The sequence below is a fragment of the Pteropus alecto genome, unplaced genomic scaffold, assembly GCF_000325575.1.
Source record: "Pteropus alecto unplaced genomic scaffold, ASM32557v1 scaffold8, whole genome shotgun sequence".
Classification (NCBI taxonomy): Eukaryota; Metazoa; Chordata; class Mammalia; order Chiroptera; family Pteropodidae; genus Pteropus; species Pteropus alecto.
In genome coordinates this window covers 4,527,864-4,547,870 of record NW_006494609.1, presented here as the reverse complement: position 1 = coordinate 4,547,870, position 20,007 = coordinate 4,527,864, and the positions used below count along the sequence as shown (strand labels likewise).

The 20,007-nt window shown below is 50.7% G+C and overlaps 1 pseudogene; it reads right to left on the bottom strand.

Moving 5' to 3' along the window:
* Positions 1–8,540: 8,540 nt before the first annotated feature.
* On the bottom strand, positions 8,541–8,659 carry LOC112473847 (annotated as a pseudogene).
* Between the last annotated feature and the right edge of the window lie 11,348 nt (positions 8,660–20,007).

The following is a 20,007-nucleotide window of genomic DNA, read 5'->3' as shown; positions in this document are numbered from 1 at the left end:
GTGCGCTTCCTCCAGTCTCCCTCCTTGGGCCCAAGGAGGGTGGGAGGGAAGCCAGTGTCGGGGGCGGGGCCTGCTGGTTTCTGTGTGACATGCCCTCAGGAGGTTGAGGCTAGAAATGACCAGTTAGAACCTCCCAGCCCTGCCTGACTTTGAGCCGGCTTGGCTTGGGGGTGGAGCCTGGAGGCTCTGCTGTCTGGAGCTGATAGAGGCAAACTGCTTCTCTACACGGTGCGGTCTACATGGCCGCTGACCCCCTCTGCGGGGTGGGGACTGGGGATAGCTCCAGGCAGGGCCCCAGGAGGCTGCACTGAGCTCCTGGAGAGGGCTGTGCTGAGGGTGGAGGGAGCCTCCAGTGCCACCCAGTGGCCTGCTAGGATGAGAAGGCACGGCCTTGAACACAGGCTGAGGATTGTTCTTCCTCCCCACACTCATCTCATCTCAGGCCTTGGATGGAGACCTCTGTCCCCAGGCTCGCAGACCATAACATGTGCCTTCTCAAGGGTATTTCTGTTGGCCTCGAGCTGGGGGACGGGGCCACTGCTCTGCTCCCCCTAGGGTCCTGCCTTTGTTTCCCAGTCCCCAGGGTCAGTGCCAGAGAAAAATCTCCACCGTCACCCTTCATCCCACTGACGACATGGCGACACCTGGTGGGTCTTGGGTGCCATCACAGGGAGACCCCAGAAGCCCTTGTGGGTCCCTCAGGGTATCTGGGCTGCCGTCTCAATCTGTTCCCCCAGGGACTAAAACGCACCATTTCCCCCCAACCCGAAGTCCCAGGCCCTGGAGACCACGGGAGACAAGATGAGCCTTGGAAGGATTCAATGCCTCCTCACATAAGGACTTTTGGGGGCGTGGCCAGGTTGGGGGCACTTGGCCACCTGGGTTGAACAAGGCTCCCAGGAAAGTCTGGGGACGACTGAGCCTGGGATGAACCCTCAGCTCTAGCACCCAGGGATGTTTGGGCAGAAAGCAGATTCTGCTGCCTTCCTCGGGGCCAAGTCGGAATCCGTGCCAGGCCCTGAGCCAGGATTACACACTTTGAGGGGGACACGTGGGGTGAACCGATTTCACACAGTTCCCCTGGCAGCACCACCCACGCTGAGGGCCTGTGACTGTGTGTTTTTAGAATCACAGAATGAACGAGAAGGGTTTTGAGCAGGCTTGTCATCCACCTCTTATTTTCACAGCATGACTTAGGCAAAGTCACACAGACACTGAATAGAAAACGTCCCCTAGGGACACCTCCCTGGAGGGCCACAGTGACAGGTCACTTCCTGTGGACTGTGTGGAGCCAGGGGACCCGAGTTCATTCCACAGCACAGCGTTGCCTGGTGTCCAAATGCCAGGCCGAAAGGCTACAGCTTCCGTGCCTGCCGATTCTCACAGGTGATCCTGGGCAATCTTCTCCTTATCTCTTAGCTTCTCAGAGTTGAGGAGTGCTGGATTTAGATTGCTGGGGTTGGAATCCAGCTTCATAGTGTTTCTATTTGACCTTGGCTCCTTAACCTCTCTGTGCTTCAGTGGCTTCATCTGTATGATGGTTACAACGCTGCCTACTTCACAGGGTTGTATACCATTCAGGGAGCTAAGGCATGGAAGGGGCTTAGAACAGTGCCCGGCACATGGTAACAGCTGAGGACTCTTCACTAGGAATTACTTCCCCACTCCCACAGAAGGGAGTATGTGGGGCCTTCCTGTGGGGGCGGAGGGGAGTGTGTTTGGGTCGGCTTGGGCTGTCATAACAAAATACCACAGACTGAGTGCCTTAAACAACAGACATTTATTTTCTCGCGGTTCTGAAGCCTGCAAGTCTGAGATCAGGGTGCCAGCATGGTGGGATTTGGGTGAGATTCCTCTTCCTGGTGTGCAGACAGCTGCCTTCTCACTGTGTGCTCACATAGCCTCTCCTCGGTGCTGTGTGCTTGGAGAAAGAGTTCTCTCAACTTTTCTTCTTCTTACAAGGACACCAAGGCTATTGGTTAGGGCCCCACACTTATGACCTCATTTAACCTTAAGTGCCTCCGGAAGGCCCTGTCTCCAAATACAGCCACATTGGGAGTTAGGGATTTAACAAATGAATTTTGGGAGGACACAGTTCAGTCCACGGCAGGGTGGAACAGTGCTCTAAGAACCCAGATGCTGTGGGCATACCAACCAGGGACACGAAGACTCAGGTTCTTCTTGGCCCTGTGGCCGCGGCTGGTTTCCCAGTCAGCAGCTTGGAGCAGTGGGAAAGACAATTCCAACCTGCCAGGCATCGACCTGGCCTGGTGTGCTATTTTAAGTCCCAGGTCTCTGCAATCCCAGTGTCAGGGAGTGCGGACCTCCAACGATGGGGGCAAGTATTGAGCGTCGAACCCTTGCTAATGTGCACTACATCCTGAGAAGCCCTGCTTCCCGTCTCCAAGGAGAGCTTGCTGTAGGCTGCGCATGACAGATCCCACTTGCTTGTTTCCTGGGGTGTTATGTGGCTGGGGCCAAGAACATCCTTTTTCAAGGCTGCTATCAAATTTGAGCTTGGAAAAATGTACACAGTGGCACCGGGCCAGGGCTTAGGTTAGGAGAGAGCTCCCCTCCATAGGCTGAAGCTCAAAGACGGTCGAAGCACATAGCAGGAGAAAAGCGCTGGGGGTATAGGGTTTGCTGGCTCAGGCTGGAGGTAGACGCTGCCATGGTCTACCCTTCCATGGGCTCAATGTTCCTCTCGCAGCCCTAGTGCTGAAGGATTGTATTAAGGCTGTTTCAGTTTTAAGTTATAGGAACCCAAATCAAACAAGCTGAAACAAAAAGGGAATTTATTAATCAACAGCTAGGTATCGCTTTCAGGCAGTTTAATCCAGGGGTTTAAACAATGTCATCAGGGCTTTATCTCCCTCTTGGGCTCTCAACTTTGTCTCACTCTGTGTATTGGCTTTATTCTGTAGAAGGGCTTTCTTCCCGTGTCAGAAAGATGACAGCTGGTAGCCTTAGACTCACTTTTTTCCTGGCTAATAAGTCCCTGGAAACATCATTTTTGTCTTCTCTATCTTAGGATCTTAGGGAAGAGTTTTACCTGATGTGCTCGGGGAACATGTCCATTAATGAACCACTCCTCATAGGGAGGGTCCTCCGACTGGGTGGCCTGGAACACTTGCCTACCCCTACTTTCTTGGAAGTGGGTGGGGCACCATGATTGACAGTTGCATCAGTATCACCTGGAGCGAAAAGACGCTCTGCTGGGAATCTAGAGGAAGGAGGAGGGGAAGTGAGTTGGGTGTGCAAAGCCATGGCTGCCACGCTCTTCTCAGAGGAGCTTGCCCAGGAGGACTTTCATCTTCAAATCAGAATGTCAGCTCAGGAACGTTGAAACTTGTCAAGCCCACCTCAACTCACTTGACAAACGAGAGAGCTGAGGCCAAGGTAAGTGCCTTGCTCAAAGTCATCTTCTATTTTCCTGCAGAGGCATGACATCATTCTTGGCTCCGTCTCTAATTTTCCAGTCAAGAGCCAAGTGCAGTGGCCAAAAGGCTGTCTGAGAGTCCCCTCCTCCCCCAGAGGGGCTCAGTGGAGAGCCAGGAGGTAAGGAGGTGTTGCAGGAGGCTGCTTACTGATCAGCCCAAGGCACTGGTCTCCCCTGCTCCTCACCCTTCTCAAGGTTAGAGGCCAGGAGACCCACCCCACCCCACTCTGCCTGCTGAGGCCAAGGAGACTGACAATGGCTGTCAGGACCTGAGAAAGTGCACCTGGGAGACTGGCTAAGAATGAGGGGAGATTATATAACAAGGAGGCAGACCTCACGTGTGTCTGTGTGATCCACCTGAGGGTCCGAAAGTCATCCTAGGAGGGAAGTGGGCTTGGAACATCCTGGTAAATTCTGATCAATGTGGGATCCTCAGCCAAAATCATTTTCAGGTGTCATCTTAATCAGGGGTCCTCACCCAGGGCAGGACGTGAAGTCAGGAGAGGAGCTAGGAAGGAAGGCAGCTTCTCCCTCCTTCTTCCCATGTGATTTTAGCTTTTCTCTTTATCCCTGTGCACATGGCCACCCATACCCACTTTCACATGACCTCCTATGACCACGTACTTCCTACTATACCCCTGTCGTTCATGTCCTTCCTCCTCAGAATACCGCCCACTTTTTTTTTTTTTTTTTTAGTTCCAGAAGCTACCCACATCTGAACCTGGTTCTGATCGTCCCTTCTCCAGAATTCTGCCTCGATTACTCTAACCCAGTGACTCTCAACTTCAGTTTTGCCCGCCAGGGGACATTTAGCAACGTCTGAGACATTTTGGTTGTCACAAATGGAGGGGGTGCTGCTGGCATCTAATGGGTAAGGGTTATTAGCAGGGATACTGCTAACTATCTTCCACTGCACAGGACGGCCCCCACGACAAAGAATGACCTAACCCAGAATATGAATAATGCTGAGGTTGAGACACAACACAGGTTAGGGTGCCTGGGATAGTGCTACTCAGCTCTGATCCAATTCCCTCAGCCCGAGCCTCCTCTCCACCTTCCCTGCTTACTAGCTGTGTAACCTTGGACAAGTAACTCAACCTCTCTGGGCCTCTGTTTCTCATCTGTAAAACGGGGCTAATAAGAGTACCTACCTCATAGTGTTGTGAAAAAATATATATACATACATATAGATAGATGACAGATAGATAGATAGATAGATAGATAGACAGAGTTTAGAAGGATGCCTGTCTCAGAGGAAGCACACATATATGACAGCTATTCTTCTTCTAATCAGTGGTTCTCAGGGTTGCATCTCCCCTAGGAAGAGTTTTGGAAATTTCTGTATGCTTTTGGTGATGGTGGAGGATGGGGGGTGGGTGTTGTCTAACTGCAGTCATGCTTGAGTGTTTACATGTTGGAATACATGTTGTTTTACTATAAACTAGTTTTTCCTTTATAATACAATTAGGGCATTAGATTGTCTGTAGGTAGATTATATGACTGACAAATTTACTTTCAGGTTGTTAAATTATTACATGTTTTAAATTAGTCTGAAAAAGAGCATTGTTGGGTCTTATTGGAATGAGAACCACAGTTCTAGATACTGAACTCTTGTTATTTTTGAGTGAGGCACCCCGCCCCTAATCTGAAGACCTAGCACTAAGGCACACATTTAAGCAACAATCCCCAGCTCTCCGCACTCCTTCCTTGTGGACCCAGCATAAACCCAGTCCCACTCTGCCCTCTCCCCACCCCGCCTGCCCCCAGCTGGCCGGAGACCGCAGCTGTGAAAGTTTAGGGCCCAAAGAGTGGAACTCAATCGGGTGTGCACACAGAGCTGGGCTGGAGGTAGGTACTCAACACGGGGCAGGGGCCCAGCCTTGCCTGCCTGCTGCCTGCTCCAGAAACTCTGATCTGTTCCAAGGGAGGGAGTGGCTTCCTGTCCCATCCTCAGTTCTGTGCAGCTCCAGGATCCGGCACTGCAGTGTGGGTCTTGACTCCAGCTTCTTCCCCTAACAGAAACATAGCCCGGCTCTTTCTGTGGGGTTTATCTTAACTACAGAATGATCATTGTGAGAAACAAATGGACAAAATCACAGAAGAGAAATCAAAACTACTCTTATTATCTGGGGAAAATTGCTGCTTAATATATAGGTTTGTTTTTTTTTCCCCCTTGGAAATCGTATCTCTGTGTTTTATTTTATTTTTTAGCAACCCGTCTGCACGTGCTATTTTGTAACCTGCTTTTTTTCTTCCCACCCAAGTATGTAGACTGAACATCTTTCCAGGTCATTAAATAGTCTTCTACCAAGAACTGTCAATGGCTGCCCAGTATTCCATAAATAAACCGTGACTTATTTAACCAGTCTATTGATTGCTAGACATTTTGTTCCTCATCCTTGACCTTGTTTGAATCTTGGCTCTCTGCTTAGTAGCTGTGTGATATCAGGAAAGTTGCCTCTTCTTTCTGAGCCATCTGTCCATTGAGTTGTCTAATGCCCCAGTGCCCTTGGGCATCGCTTTGAAGATCCCAGAGTGGGGAGTGATGCAGCGCTTGGCACAGTGCCTGGGACACATCCCCCAAAGTGTTTTCTCAATGTGAATCTTCATCCCTTCTTCAGTGGCGCCCTGTCCCGCCTGTTCAGGAGCTCCTGTTCCTCTCGGCCACCCTGAAAGATTGCCCCAGAGTCTTCTCATGACTGTCATGCTCAGTGTTCGAGTGTGCCTCCCTGCTGGCCATACTCCCATCTGTCTCCCAGCTGCAGGAATGAGAACTTATCATTGACTCTGCACTGGAAACGAGCACCTAGTGGGGACTAGACAAAGGTGACCGGGCTAGCTGCTTCCATGGCTGAGTTTGGATCAGATCAGATCTCTTAGGGAAGAGCCTATGGGAATTTCTGAGATACGAATTTCCCAGGCCAGCAGGAACGGCTGCCTCTCCACTTCTCCCAAGGTGAGGGTAAGGCCTGCTTGGGTCCCAGGGCTCATGATGGGCTATTGCCACCTTGATGTCCAGAGATGTGACCTTTCTGGTCAGTGGCCATGGTCTAGGAACCTCACACATCCATGGGCCATTCTTTCCAGGGCTGTCCCTGCCCTGTGTGCGGGTCTGACCGTGCCTGTCCTGGACCAGATCGGGGAGCCTTATTTCTCCAGCCAGACCTCCCTATTGCCTAGCCACTGGCATCATTAATCCCAGCATCCATTTCCACTGCAGAATGGAGTGCCCAGTCCCAGGGCCCTGGTTCCACAAGAGGCCTCTCAGCCAGGTATCTGCTCCCAACAACCGAAATGCAGGCCCTAAATAACCCAAGGAGAAAACTCTCGTACAGGCCCTGTGTGTGCATGCACACACACATGCACATTTCCTCCCAGTCCTCCCACACTCACTCGCTCGCTCTCAAGCACGTCCGTACTCACACATTCTCACACAAGTGTGCATGCACACACAACCACCCTAGGCAGTTGCCAGATAGCAGTTAATCTAACTTGGCTTAGGTTTTTGGTCAGGATGATCTACAGAAAAAAAAACAGAGAGAGAGAATGTGATTTGAGAGACCTCTGCTGCCACTCTTTTCTAATTATGACTCTACAGGTCATCTCGCGATGTTCCACGCCCCTTCAGGGCTGAGGGAGAAGCAGCCTGCCCTGCAAACAAGAAATGAGACAGTGGCCTGCCCACTGGGACCCTCGTTTGTCTGACTGCAGCATGTGCAGGGCTCTGAGTGGGATAGGACACCCTTACCTTCTCGTGGCCTGTACGATGAGCGTAAGGGGTCAAAGTGTTGGGAGAGGTGAGGAAGGGCCATGGGAGAGAGGACCCTGGTGGGGAGGCAGGTGTGGCCTCAGGAGAGAAGCAGGATGGCAGATGGGCCTCGAGCATTGAGAGGATATCATTAGACCTGGCGTGAAATCTGTCCCCCAACAAGTCTTAAAACAGCACAGTGTAGAAACCTTTAAAATCGCATTTCACTCAAATTAGTGAGGGCCTGCTGTGTGCCAGGCACTGTCAGAGGATGCTAAAGAGAGGGAGGAAAAATCCCCCCGCCCCCCCACCATGTTCCATCCTCTCTAGAAAAGTGCTGTCACCCTTTGGGGGACATTTCCCTCCACTTTCTTTCTGAGACAGGCCTTATTGGGTGGTCAGCACCACTCTGCCGCCACGTGGGGTGTGTACAGCGGCGAGAGGGCTGGACCAGGGAAGCTCTGGATCAGTGGCAAGCACAGTGTGACTGGGGTTAACACTCTCTGCCACAAACAACTCACCCTCCAAGCCTGACAGATGTTGGGCTCTGTCCCTTAACTAAGTGGCCCAAGCCATTGCCCTTTTTGGTTCCTGTGAATATTTTTTAACTGTTTCTCACTCTCTTGTTGTAGCACACTGGTTCTCCACCCAGGGCGATTTTGTCTGCCAGGGACATGTGGCAATGTTTGTGACATTTTTGACCACCACAAATGGAGGGGGTGCCACTGGCACCCGGTGGGTAGAGGTGCTAGTGGACACTCTGCAGTGCACAGGCCAGCCCCCCACAACGAAGGACGAGCGGGCCCTGACGTGCAGGGGTGGAGAGCTCCTGCTGTAGCTTATCAGCTCCGACTGCTGTTGTGGTCCCTTTAACAGCACCGCTCCCCGTGTCTAAAGTGGGGCTTCCAGTCCGTCGTGGGCCGGGAAACTGGTTCACCAAGCGTGCCAGGACCAACTCTTAGAGCGAAGAGGTGCGCATTCCAGCCCCTTGGGCTACCTATGAGTCAAGCGAATGACTGTGAGCCTGACTTAGGCCAGACTGGGGCTCAGTGGCTCTAACCAAGGTGGGAAGGTACCAGTCACAGGGTCCTGGGCCTTTGAGAGGGGTGTCCATACACAGGAAGAGATAGGCTCTGGACACTCCCAGTTGGACTCTGGCCTGCTTCTCTTCTTCGGTTTCTGCCTATTCTGTTTGGCCCCTCTCTCTCTCTCTCTCTCTCTCTCTCTCTCTCTCTCTCTCTCTCTCTCTCTCACACACTCTTTCGTTTATTTTTTGTGAGGCAACCTTTGGTTGACCCCACAGATTGCAAGGACCTTGTCAGTTTACAATCCCCCTTATTTTTTTATTTTTTATGCCTACAGCACCTGGTCTTCCTAGATGGTCTCCCATCCAAGTACTAAGCAGGCCCGACCCTGCTTAGCTTCCACGGTCAGACGGGATCGGGCTTGTTCAGGGTAGCTTGGCCATGGATGGATCCTGGCATCTTTGGTTTCTGCTCCTCAGTGTTACAATTCACAGCCACTCCTCTGTTTCACTCCTCTCCATTATTTGGCTCCTCCTGGCCCCTGCCCTGCAGCCAGGCAGATGAAACAATAGGCCTCTTTCCTCCTCCTGGATTTTTTACAGTGTTCTGAATTGGCAAGGGGGTCGTACTGGTGACCTCTGGGTCACCAAGGCTTCACCATATTTGGTTTGGGAATGCACTGTATATATGATGTGCCAACACTGTTTTTGGCTCGTGCTTGCTCATTCCAAATTTTTCAGGACTTCTTTGGTTACAAGCGATGGAAATGAACTCTGGCTGAGCTAAGCAAAACAGGAAATCTATTTGTATTGGAAAGACCCCAGAGGTATCTTAAAAATTCCAGGATAGGCCTGCCACTGGACCTCAAGGATGCCCTGAAACCAGGGACGGGGTCTCTGTGGGAGCAGAGAGTCCTTCTTCCCCTCTGCCCTCTGCTTCCTGCCTCTCCCTCCCCATCTGTATCCCTGCTTTCTTTGATGTAGAGAACTTGGGTAGAAAATATCCAATGAAAACAATAGCAGCTGATTTTACATGTCCTCCATTTCAAGAAGCAACCAGCCTGGGCTGGAAGCTCTTGGTTTTGATTCAAAATTCCTGAGGAAGGACTTTGATTGTAGGTATGCAAATAAAACACTAGGTGTCCATGGTGACATTTATCTTGATAGCCAAGACAGCACATGGAAAAAGCTTGTCAAAGAGGCAGAGGGGGACTCCTGTTGTGGGTGATGATCTGTGAACGGCCCGGCTGGGTCGAAGGGAAAGTGGAGTCACTCAGTAGGGCAAGACTGCGACGGAGAGGGTCTGGCTAAATTCTCCTCAGTGCAACATGCGTTTAGGAGAAATTACTATAGCTCCAATCTCCAAGGGGTTAGTTCCCTCTCTGATGAGGGAGTCAGACAGACACACAGACAGAAAACTATAGTCTGAGTTGGGGTGTCCAGAACTGTGGTATAGACAGAGTGGCCTGAGCTTGCCAGGGAGAGGGGTCGGCCAACTCTGCCAGGTCACGTGAGCTCAGTAAAAGCTACATAATGGGATGATGTTGGAGCCGAGGTTTGAAGGATGGAGGAAACATCTGGTTAGCCGACCCAGGGAAGAAGGACATGCCTGAGTTTGGGGAAAGCCCTGGCCATTCTGGGGGACCGCAAACGCAGCATCCTTGAGAGAGTTTCTTCTTCCGCTTTCTCACAGTCCCCTCTCTTGCCAGCCTCTCTAGTAGTTTCCTGTCGCCGCTGTAACAAATTACCACCAATTTAGTGCCTTAAAACAACACAAATTTATTCTCTTACGGTTCTGGGGGCCAGACGTCTAAAATGGGTCTTATGGGGCTAAAATCAAGGGGGAGAATCCATTTGGCCGGAGGAGAATCAGTTCCCTTGCCTCTTGCAGCTTCCAGAGGCCGCCTGCATTCCGTGGCTCATGGCCCCTTCCTCCAACCTCGGCTTCCATCATCCTATCTCCTCTTCTGCCTTTGACCTTCTTGTCTCCCTCTCATAAGGAAACTTGTGATTACAGAGGACCCACCTGGATCATCCAGGATAATCTTATCATCTCAAGATCTTTAATCACGTAAGCAAAGTCTTTTTTGGTGTGTAAGGTATCACAGTCACAGGTTCTGAAGATTAGGATATAGACCACTTTGGGAGCTATTACGTGGCCTACCACAGCCTCCTTTACCACCCTTCTCACTTTGCTCCTTGTTGGAGGCAAAGCCACAATCTGATTGGATAGCTTGGGGAGAGCACGTACTCCTAGATGGGCACCTCTCAACTGTGGCGCGGGGAGCAGCTGGTACTTCACTTTTGACTGCCCTGGGTTAAGCAGACAGAGCAGGCCTTCTCAGGCCGCCAGGTCCAGCCAGGCCTTTGCTCTCTGGGTTCTAGTTTCTCCAGCTTTGATTGAACGATAAGCCACGTCAAGGTTGTGTTGGGTCTAGGTTTGAGAAGGGAAGTTGGAGGCCCTGCCAAGGCTGCATCCATCACTGTGTTAATAAAGCTGACCCTGTGTGCAGGTTCCTGCTCTGGTCTGTTCTTGATGGGCCAAGATCCCAAGGGGAGGAGATGTGAGTACAGAGTTCCCCACACCTACAACAATCATGGGCTCACGAGACCCCCAAGGTGGCTGGGTGGCATGAGAAAAACGTACAGTGCCCAGAGCGAGGGAGGTAACCAGCCCCATTGTCCTTCACACTACAGAGACACGATGCAGTTTTGTGGTCTATCTGGGGCTACATTTAAAAAAGGACATTAAAGCAGATCCTGGGAGCATGTCCAGGAGGAAAAGAGACTAGAAACAAATCGCATGATGAGCAGTTATAAGAAGTAAGAGAAGAATTAACATTTGCTGAGTGTCTAAATGTTAAAGGACTTTGCATGGAGGTGGTCTAATCACTCCAGAAACTCTTGAGAAGAGCACATTCATCCTCTTTACACAAATGAGCAAACAAGAGCTAAAAGAGCTTAAGAATATCTCCTAAAGTCACACAGGTAAGAAAGAGGTGGGGCTGGATTTAGAGTTGGGGTCTATCTGACACTCCCCCAGCCCCTGCTGCTCCCAAATCAAGCCTCAGCCTTGCTTCAATGCTGCTTATTCATAAAATAACTTTGGAGAAAGTGTTTGAAGCAACCCAGTGCCCATTCTCCGTTTTTTTTTCCTTTACCAGTATGGCACCATTACTTTATCTGAGGCAGCAGTAAGTTCAGATTTAAACAAATAAACAAAAGGTAACCTATACTTCTTTGCAACTGCTGCTCCCAAATCAAGCCTCAGCCTTGCTTCAATGCTGCTTATTCATAAAATAACTTTGGAGAAAGTGTTTGAAGCAACCCAGTGCCCATTCTCCGTTTTTTTTTCCTTTACCAGTATGGCACCATTACTTTATCTGAGGCAGCAGTAAGTTCAGATTTAAACAAATAAACAAAAGGTAACTTATACTTCTTTGCAAGAAGTATAGCAGAGGACTTGCAACACAATTCTGGACTATGTGACAAAAGGAAGTCTGCTGATTGTTTCTTGGAAAGTTTTGTTCCTTGTTGCTTTCCTTTTTTTCTTCCTGCTTGGAGTATGGATTGGAGTCTGGTGTGGAGCAGCTACCTTGCAACTGTGAGGCAAGCACAACAATAAAAGCTACCTATTAAGGATGGTGGAGCAGAAAGATAGAAAGGAATAGAGACAATGAAGACCCATAACATTTTTGCACCAACTCTGGGCTGCCCGGCCCAAGCCTACTGTAATGTGAAGAAATATCTATGTCTGCATTTGATCGTGCTGCTGACGTCTGGTTTCTGTTTTATGTAGCTTAACTAAGTCTCCATTAGTAAAAAGGAACATGACAGCTCTCCTTAAAGGCCTGAAAGACTGTCTTTGGAAGCAGATTTGGACTTTTCGTATGTTGCAAGGGACCGTGGAAGCTTCAGGGAAACAGAAATTGGCTCAGTTAGATGGAGGGAGAATCTTTTAGCTATGCTCTTGGTTCTCGGCTCAATAGAAAAGTTGATGGAGAGCCAGAGTCCTCACGCATGGGAGAGTTTGAGCAGAAACTGGATGGTCCTAACTGGGGCCGGATGAAGACAATGTTTGGATCAGATAAGGGCTGAACTCAATGAGGCTCAGCTATTTCATCACATGACCCTCCTAATTATGAGTCTGCAGGATTGTGCGATGGGCATTTTTCCAGATGCACATGTAAGGGAATAAGCTACCCTTGATAAAACAACTACCAGCTCTAGGCTAGCCCTAGAAGGAGAATTCCAGAGGTTGGGAGATCATGGCTGGATTAGATAACCTGGTTCTTCTGACTTTGTGTTTCCCACTTCTAACATGTCTCCAGAGAAGTGTGTCACTCAAAACTCTCTCAGTTATAAGTGAGATAAAATCCCCCAAAGGGAATTTATTGACTCAATTAACTAAAAGTCTTAGGGATTGTTGTTTTCAGGCGTGGCTGGATCCAGGTGCACAGATAATGTCACCAGGAACCTCTTTCCTTCCATGTCTCCACACTACTTGTCCCTGGATAGTCTTCCTTCTCAGCCATGTTTTCATTTATTGGTGGCCAGATGGCTATCGGCAACTTCAGACTTGCATCACAGCAGCCTAGCAACCTCAGCAGTGAGATGGTACTTTTTCTCCAATCACTCAGCAAAAATGTCCACTCCTGATCAAGGACACACAGCGCTCACATTGGTTAGGCCTGGGTCATGTGATCCCCATGGAGCCTGGTGGAGAGGTCAGCCCTACACAGACTCCAGGAATTTTTCAGCCTGGATAGTGCTAGTTCCACCCCGCAAGCTCTGTGGAAACCTACCACAATCCAAACACCCCTGGTGGCTGTTGGTCACCGCCACCCTCTTTGTATTGCAGGTGGAGGCAGTCAGTTTGTCCCCGCATGCTGGGGGTTCTTCCTCCGAGGGGATATGTGACACATGCTGCTCCTGCCGACTGGCTCCTGATCTATCAGAGTTCCCTGCAGTACATAAGCCATCTGTGTCATAATGGCTCTTCAAGACACCCCCTCCTCTCCATTCCCACTGCCCCTGCCTTGGTTTAGGCCATGATATCTCTCTCCTGGAATATTCCTACGGTCTCCTAACTGGTCTCTCTGCCTATGGGCTAACCGATGACCTATGGTGGCTTTAAAACATGTCCACAAGTCTTTGACATTCCTCCTTCCAGAAGGTGGAGGCTAATTCCTCTCCCCTTGAGCATTGGCAGGACTCACTGACTCACTTCTAACAAGTAGAATATGGCGGAAATGACTGTATGTGATGTCGTAAAACATTGTGACTTGCTTTTTGTTCTCTTGGATTGCTGGCTCTAATATGAGTGGCCATATTGGGAGTGGCCCCAAGGGGAGGCCCACATGGGGAGGAGCTGAAGCCTTCTGCCAATAGCACTGAATGAGCCATCTTGCAAGCAGATCCTCCAGCCCCAGTCAAGCCTCAGACAGACCCCTGGCCTGTACTGTATGTAACCTCAGGAGAGACCCTAATGCAGAACCACCCAGTGTGGATGCGCTCAGATTCCTGACTCTCAGGAACCAGGGCAGGTCATCAATGTTCATTATTTTAAGCTGCTAAGTTTTAGAGTCATGTATTATGCAGCAATAAATAACATACACTAATAACTAAGACCTCTAAACCACTGACAAAGTAATCTTTCTAAAATGAAAATCTGACCAAGTAATTTTCCTCCTAAAATCCTTCTGTGGCTACCCACTGCTTACTGGCTACCCGACCTTCAAGGTGGAGTCCTAACTCCTTCCCTTAGCAGACAAAGACCTCCATGTTACCTGCGGTCTCTCTGCCGGGCTCTGGAGCTTTATCTTCAACAAGCCTCTTCACACGCCTTCTGATAGAATTACTGGCACTTCCTTTACCAAACCATTCTCTCTTTGGCTCTTGTCTAAGTTGTTCTTTCTGGATTATCCCCCAATTTCTTCTTCTTTTAAACTAACTAACTAACCAACCAACCAATTAATTAATAAGAATGGCTTAGGCTCTGGTGGATCCTGAGCTCTGCCAACCCCTGGTGTCTGTGGCAGACAGACTCTAGTTGACCCGTTGACCCCCTTCTCCTGGTATTGTAGTCAAAAGAGTATGGCCAAGTGGGGCAGTGGTAAGTGAGGGTACCTGGAAATGAATTTTTGTTCAGAAACCCTTTGTGACTTATCCCAGAGATAACCAAGAGATGCTGGTTGGTTTTGGCATGCTGACACATTGCCCTGTAATTTCTCTCATGTTGGCTCACGTCTGTGCAGCTTTTTGCATAATATAAGCTCCATGGTGATATCTATTTATTTTATCCCTTCGTCCTGTGTCACGCCCACCCCACCCTCTTCTCTTTGAGTGTGCCTGATGCCCAAGGCATGCTCACCCCATGAAGGCCAAGGGAGGGCTGAATGAGGTAGAGGGCTGAAGAGGTTGCTGACTCAGGAAGGAGAGCCACCATCTCTGTTCCCCTACCTGTCACAGAGGGTCTTGTTCCCCGACTATGTTAGGTCAGGTTGCCTAGATGCAGAGTCTGAGGGAGGAATTTTTGTGCAAGTGAGCTTTTGAGAAGGGATCTCAGGTGAACTTGTAAAGGAGTGAGAGAAACAGGAGGGGGCAGGGAAGATGCTTGGCAAACAGGTGGGTTCAGCTGAGGTCCTGCCCTAGCCTTTTCCCCAGAGAGCTCTGGAGTATGAATAGCACCACTAAGTTTATCCCCTCCAGAGAAAAGGAGACTGGCCTTTTGTGTCCTGGTATCAATCATTGCCTCTGTCTGCAAATAACCAGCATTTCAGGCCAGGCAGCTCCACTAGTCCAGGGCAATTCTCAGAAGAAGGGGTTACAGCAGCTGGGGGTGGGGATGCCAACTTGGCACAGGGGATCTGGGTCAGTATGCCCAGCAACTTGGATGTGCAGCGTCTGGCCTAAAGCTGCCCCTCTTGGTCTGCTGGTGCTGAAGGCTTAAGGCTGCCAGGAACCTCTGAGACTGGGGATGGGGAGCTCAAAATAGGCCTCCAGCCTGCCCCTGGCACTGCCCTCCCCCACCCCCCAATTTATGTCTACCTGGAATCTCAGAGTATGACCATATTTGTAAATAAGGTCTTTGCGGATATAATAAGTTAAGGATCTTGAGGTATAATCATCCTAGATTTCAGATGGGCTCTAAATCCAAAGACTAGTGTCCTTATAAGAAGATGAGAGGATGCACAGAGACACACAGGATGATGGAGGCAGTTTGGAGTGATGCGTCTACACGGCAAGGAGTGCCTGGTGCCACCAGAAGCAGGAAGAGGCACAGAAAGATCTCCCCTTGGGGCCTTCAGAAGGAGTGTGGCCCTGCCAGCACCTTGATTTCGGACTTCTGGCTTCCTGAACTGTGAGAGAATAATTTCCATTGATGAAAGCTGCCCAGTTTGTGGGAATTAGTTATGGCGGCCCTACGGAACTACTTCGGGCCTTAAGGCCTGGTCAGTGGGACGCGCACCACCGCAGGCTGGAGACCTCCCTACCACTAACTTCTTGTGTGATCTGAGCAATCACTTCCCCTCCCTGAGCCTCAGTTTCCTCACTTGTGACTAGAGAGGCATAGACAATCGGCCAGTCTAAATCTGGCAGGGCGTGGGGCTCACCCCGAGACTCCCAGGCTGCAAGGAACACCAATTCTGGGCACCCTCCGCTAACCCTTGGCCAAGGATGTGGCCCCAGATCTGTCAGAGGTGACCTGACACAACAGTCAGGTGCCTGCACCTGAGGCCCCATTCGGGCATCCCTGGAAGAGCAGGTTTCAGAGGAACCTTCCAGCTCTAGATCTATGAGAAAGAAGGTTCTGAGAAGGGCACATGAGAACCGGTAGCTGGATGCGCAATATGTGAAAACAGAAAAGGCTCAGGGCAGAGGGGCGTGGGGTGCGTTCTCACTGGCATGGGACCCAGGGGACAGCGCTACGTGACAGTGCCCGTAGATGCAGATGACATCTTTGAGGGGAGGGTGGGAGTGAGTGGTTGCCGCCAAAAAGAGGTCCTGGGCTGGGGGGCTGCACACTCCCTTTCCATTGTCTGCTCTCTGTTGGTTTCCAATGTTTTATCTCGTGCAGGTATGACTTAAAAAAATCAATGCTTTAAAACAAAAAGAACAAAACTCTGGTGCTTAGAACTGAACGTGGCAGAAAGAGAAGTTTCTCTGCATCTCCTTTACCCCACCCGCTGCCAACCCCCTGGGCAGTTCTGCTGTTGGAGCTGTTTGCACACTTGTGTATCTGCCTCCTGCAGCCCCCTGTGCTGTGCAGCGGGGTGGGCGCTGAGAAGGATGGGCAGTGGGCTCGGCACCCCAGGAGCCTCAAATCCGAGAGCGGAGGATTGCACACACAAACAGTCCTCTTGGCAACAAAGGCTGGAAAGTAGCCACGAGAGGCCAGGTCGAGGAGGCGCATGCCTAATTTCATAGCACAAAGCCTTGCACTCAATTATTATTGTTTTTTAATTAGCTAAATTGCCAATTGAGTGGTGGAGACAGAAAGTCCTGTGCGTTCCAGGGGAGGACAGAGGGCTGTGAACTGGAGCTGGCCAGGGTCAGGGGGGTTTTTGGGGTGGGGGGTGGGGCATACGGTGTTTTGCCCCCTCCGCACACCAACCTCCTAAGCGGCACATTTTAATAGAATATGTTGACATAAAGGTTACTAAGACCAAGATGAAAATACGTCTGGAGCGGAGCTTCTCCAACTCTCTGTAGTAGAGGCCCAATTGTTTGCTTTTTAATTTCCCATCAATGACGGGCCATTTCTTTTGTAAAATATAACACAAAAGAATAACTGGAAAAAATAAAATGAACAAAGGGACATAGAAAAATATAAGCCAAAAAAATTTCATTATTAGATTCAACTGACATAAAATGACTCCGCTGGATCGCTCTGGAAGGATGTAAATGCTTCCTGACTCTCTCTGAGCTTACCTCACCCTGGCTCCGAGGGAGCAGTGTGCAGAGGGCGGCAGACCTCACGCTGCCAGTGGCCTGGTTCCAGGAGAGCCTCAGAGAGCCAGATGTGAACCATCCAGAGGGGGTGATCCAAGGGCGGGGCCTTCAAACACTCTTCCCGGCCTCTGTCCCGCACCTGCTTCCAGGCGTCTCCCCATCTTGGTATCTGACTACACTTCTGCTAGGAGAGGACCCCGCAGCACAGGAGGCCACGCCTGGGACGCGGGGTGTCCTGGCGTGTTCGTAGTTCAGAGCGCTTTCACGTCGTGTGAAGTCCCTGTTCGACATTTGTTTGGGGGAGAGGTTGAGACCTGCATGGGGGCTGCAGGGTAGGAGGGGAGGCTGGCAGCAGCCTCAGTTTCTTTTTCACTCTCCTGGGCAGTTTCGCCCTGCCCCAAGTTGCTGACCCTGCTCAACTAACAAACGCCCTGCCAGGGACCATACCAACCTCTTCGGAAGGCGATTCAGTGAACAGCTTTTGTACTGAACATACTCCTTGGCGAAGGTCTCTCCCCACTCCCGGGCAGCTTGTCAAAGTGGGTTCTCTTCCCAGAGAGATGGCTGTGTCCGTCCTGTCACAGGACCAGTGATGTGTTAGTGCCCGGTGTTTGAGCCTCCTCTGGGTTAGTATCTGCACAGCTGCCCTGCAGGCCTCCCTTACATGGCTCTGTTAGGGAGCAGTTTATTAACTTGTTTCCCTGAGCCGATGGGGACAATGATAATGAGAATAAAAATAACTCCCCTCTCTGAACTCTGAGCCAGGCACTTTACACACATTATCTCGTCTAATTTTCACCACCCTGAGAAGGAAGTGTGAGTACTGCTCCCATTTTACAGACAAGTAAACTCACAGTTTTATGCAGCCTGTCAAGGTCACACAGGCCATCGGTAGTAGAGGCAGGTGAAGCCAAGGCTACCCCACTCTACACTCTCATTCTGGACCAGGGTGCAGGGGCCTCGTGAAGGAAGGAAGAGCCCAGAGCAGGATCTAGGGGAGTTCTCTGTAAGGAGCCAGCCGGGGGGCCATACAGAAAGCCAGGCTGTGGGAAGGGGCTGAGCTGAGAGACCATCATCTTTTCCATTTCCTTGGCAGAAAAAGGAGGCAGCCCTCAGCCTCTCCCCTGAGCAGTTCACACTTTGGCTCTGGGCCCAAGCTCGCAGCAGGGGATGGCAGGTTCCAACTTCTCTGTACTGGCTCCTGTGGGCGTTTTACACTCAGCCCCTCTGGCTGGGGCTGTGTGATGACAGGCAAGCACTAGCTGATGATTTAACCTCCGGACACTCCTCAGCCATGGAGCCTCGAGAGGACGAATAAAGATGTCGAACTTGAGGCTGTTACATTTTTTAAAAAGTTAAAGATGGAACGATTTGGGAGATATGATCAGGCAAGACTAATGTACCTCCTTTCTTTCCTTTTTTCCCCCACCAACTCCCAGGATAGAGATGGTCTCCAGGTCAGGGAGGAAGAAAGCTGGGGGCGGGGTGGGGGAACTCTGCCTGGACCCTCTCCCCTCCCCATTAGCTGGGCTGAATCTTTTGCGGAGTGGACACGAGAAGCCCCAGTGATGTTGCATAAACGAGAGTAGAGGGACCGGTATCCTGCTTTCTGTCTGCAGCCCTGGGAGGCCCGCCAGTCCCAGAGGTTCAGTGACAGCTACTTGGGGGCATGGGCAGCCCCACTGGGTGTCCCCATCCTCCCATGGGATGCACCCCAAGATCTTTCAGCAAGAACAAGGTGAGACTGAGGGCTGGAGGGTCCTGATTAGGGAGGCAAGCCAAAGGACGGGGCATGAACCCCCACATAGTAAACGAAGACTGAGCCCTGGACCCCGATACATCAGCTCTGGGGAACTGCCTGGAACACCGAAGTGAGAACCAACCGCTGAGAGGAGGTGGCTAAGGAGAGAAATTGTGATTTTAATCGAGTTTAAGCATAAAACAACTTAGAAATCATTGCAGTGACTAAGTTTATCTGGAAGTTATCAGACTAAATTTTATATTATCTGAGGCAATATATGGGCAAATTTGGCTTATGATCAAAATTAAGCTCAGTAATGGGAAAAACGTTTATCTACGTTTGCATGTCAAAGTGTAGGAATGTGGATTAATGTCCCTGGAAAACCGAGTCCAGGCTTCCCCAGGAGTTTTGGCCTGGGTGATTCCAGTGGTCTGAGGCCTCCTGCTCATCCCACGATGACCACTGGGATCCCCCCGGATCTCTTAAAACACAGGGACCTTGGGAGATGATACGCTAAGATTCACCCCCGTGGTTCTTCCCTGCAAAGTGCCAGGGTTTTTTCTGGGGGAAGGAGAGAGGGACATGCCCACGGGAGATGCCGCCATCACGCATCCTCACGGCATCCCAGTGGAGAGGAACCTAACACATACCAAACACCTGCTACATTTCAGAACTTCTTTACACAGGTACAAGGCGCCTACATAGAAAAGTTATGAAATGCAATCGACAGCTGACCACGCGGGAGCCACTATCTCGCTGAGGACCACACACAGCGTCTACTCCTCAGCACAACAGGCGAGGTAGGTGTGACTGCTCCCATCTTACAGATGAAGAAGCAGAGACACGGTGAGGTTAAGGTCATGGAAACCAGCCAGTGGCTGAGTCAGGCTTTGGACCCCGTGGGTCTGACGCCAAAGTCCATGCCCTCTGTCTTTCCTCAGCTCACTCGCTGAGGGCCACAGCTCCCTGCCCTGTCCCTCCGTGCTCTTATCGTCTGTAGGATGGGAGACTCACGCCTTCCAGGGTGCCTGCACCCCACCGAATCACAGAGCCTGGAGGGGCCTCTGGATGCTGGGCTGGCTCCCCCCTCCCCCCCACCT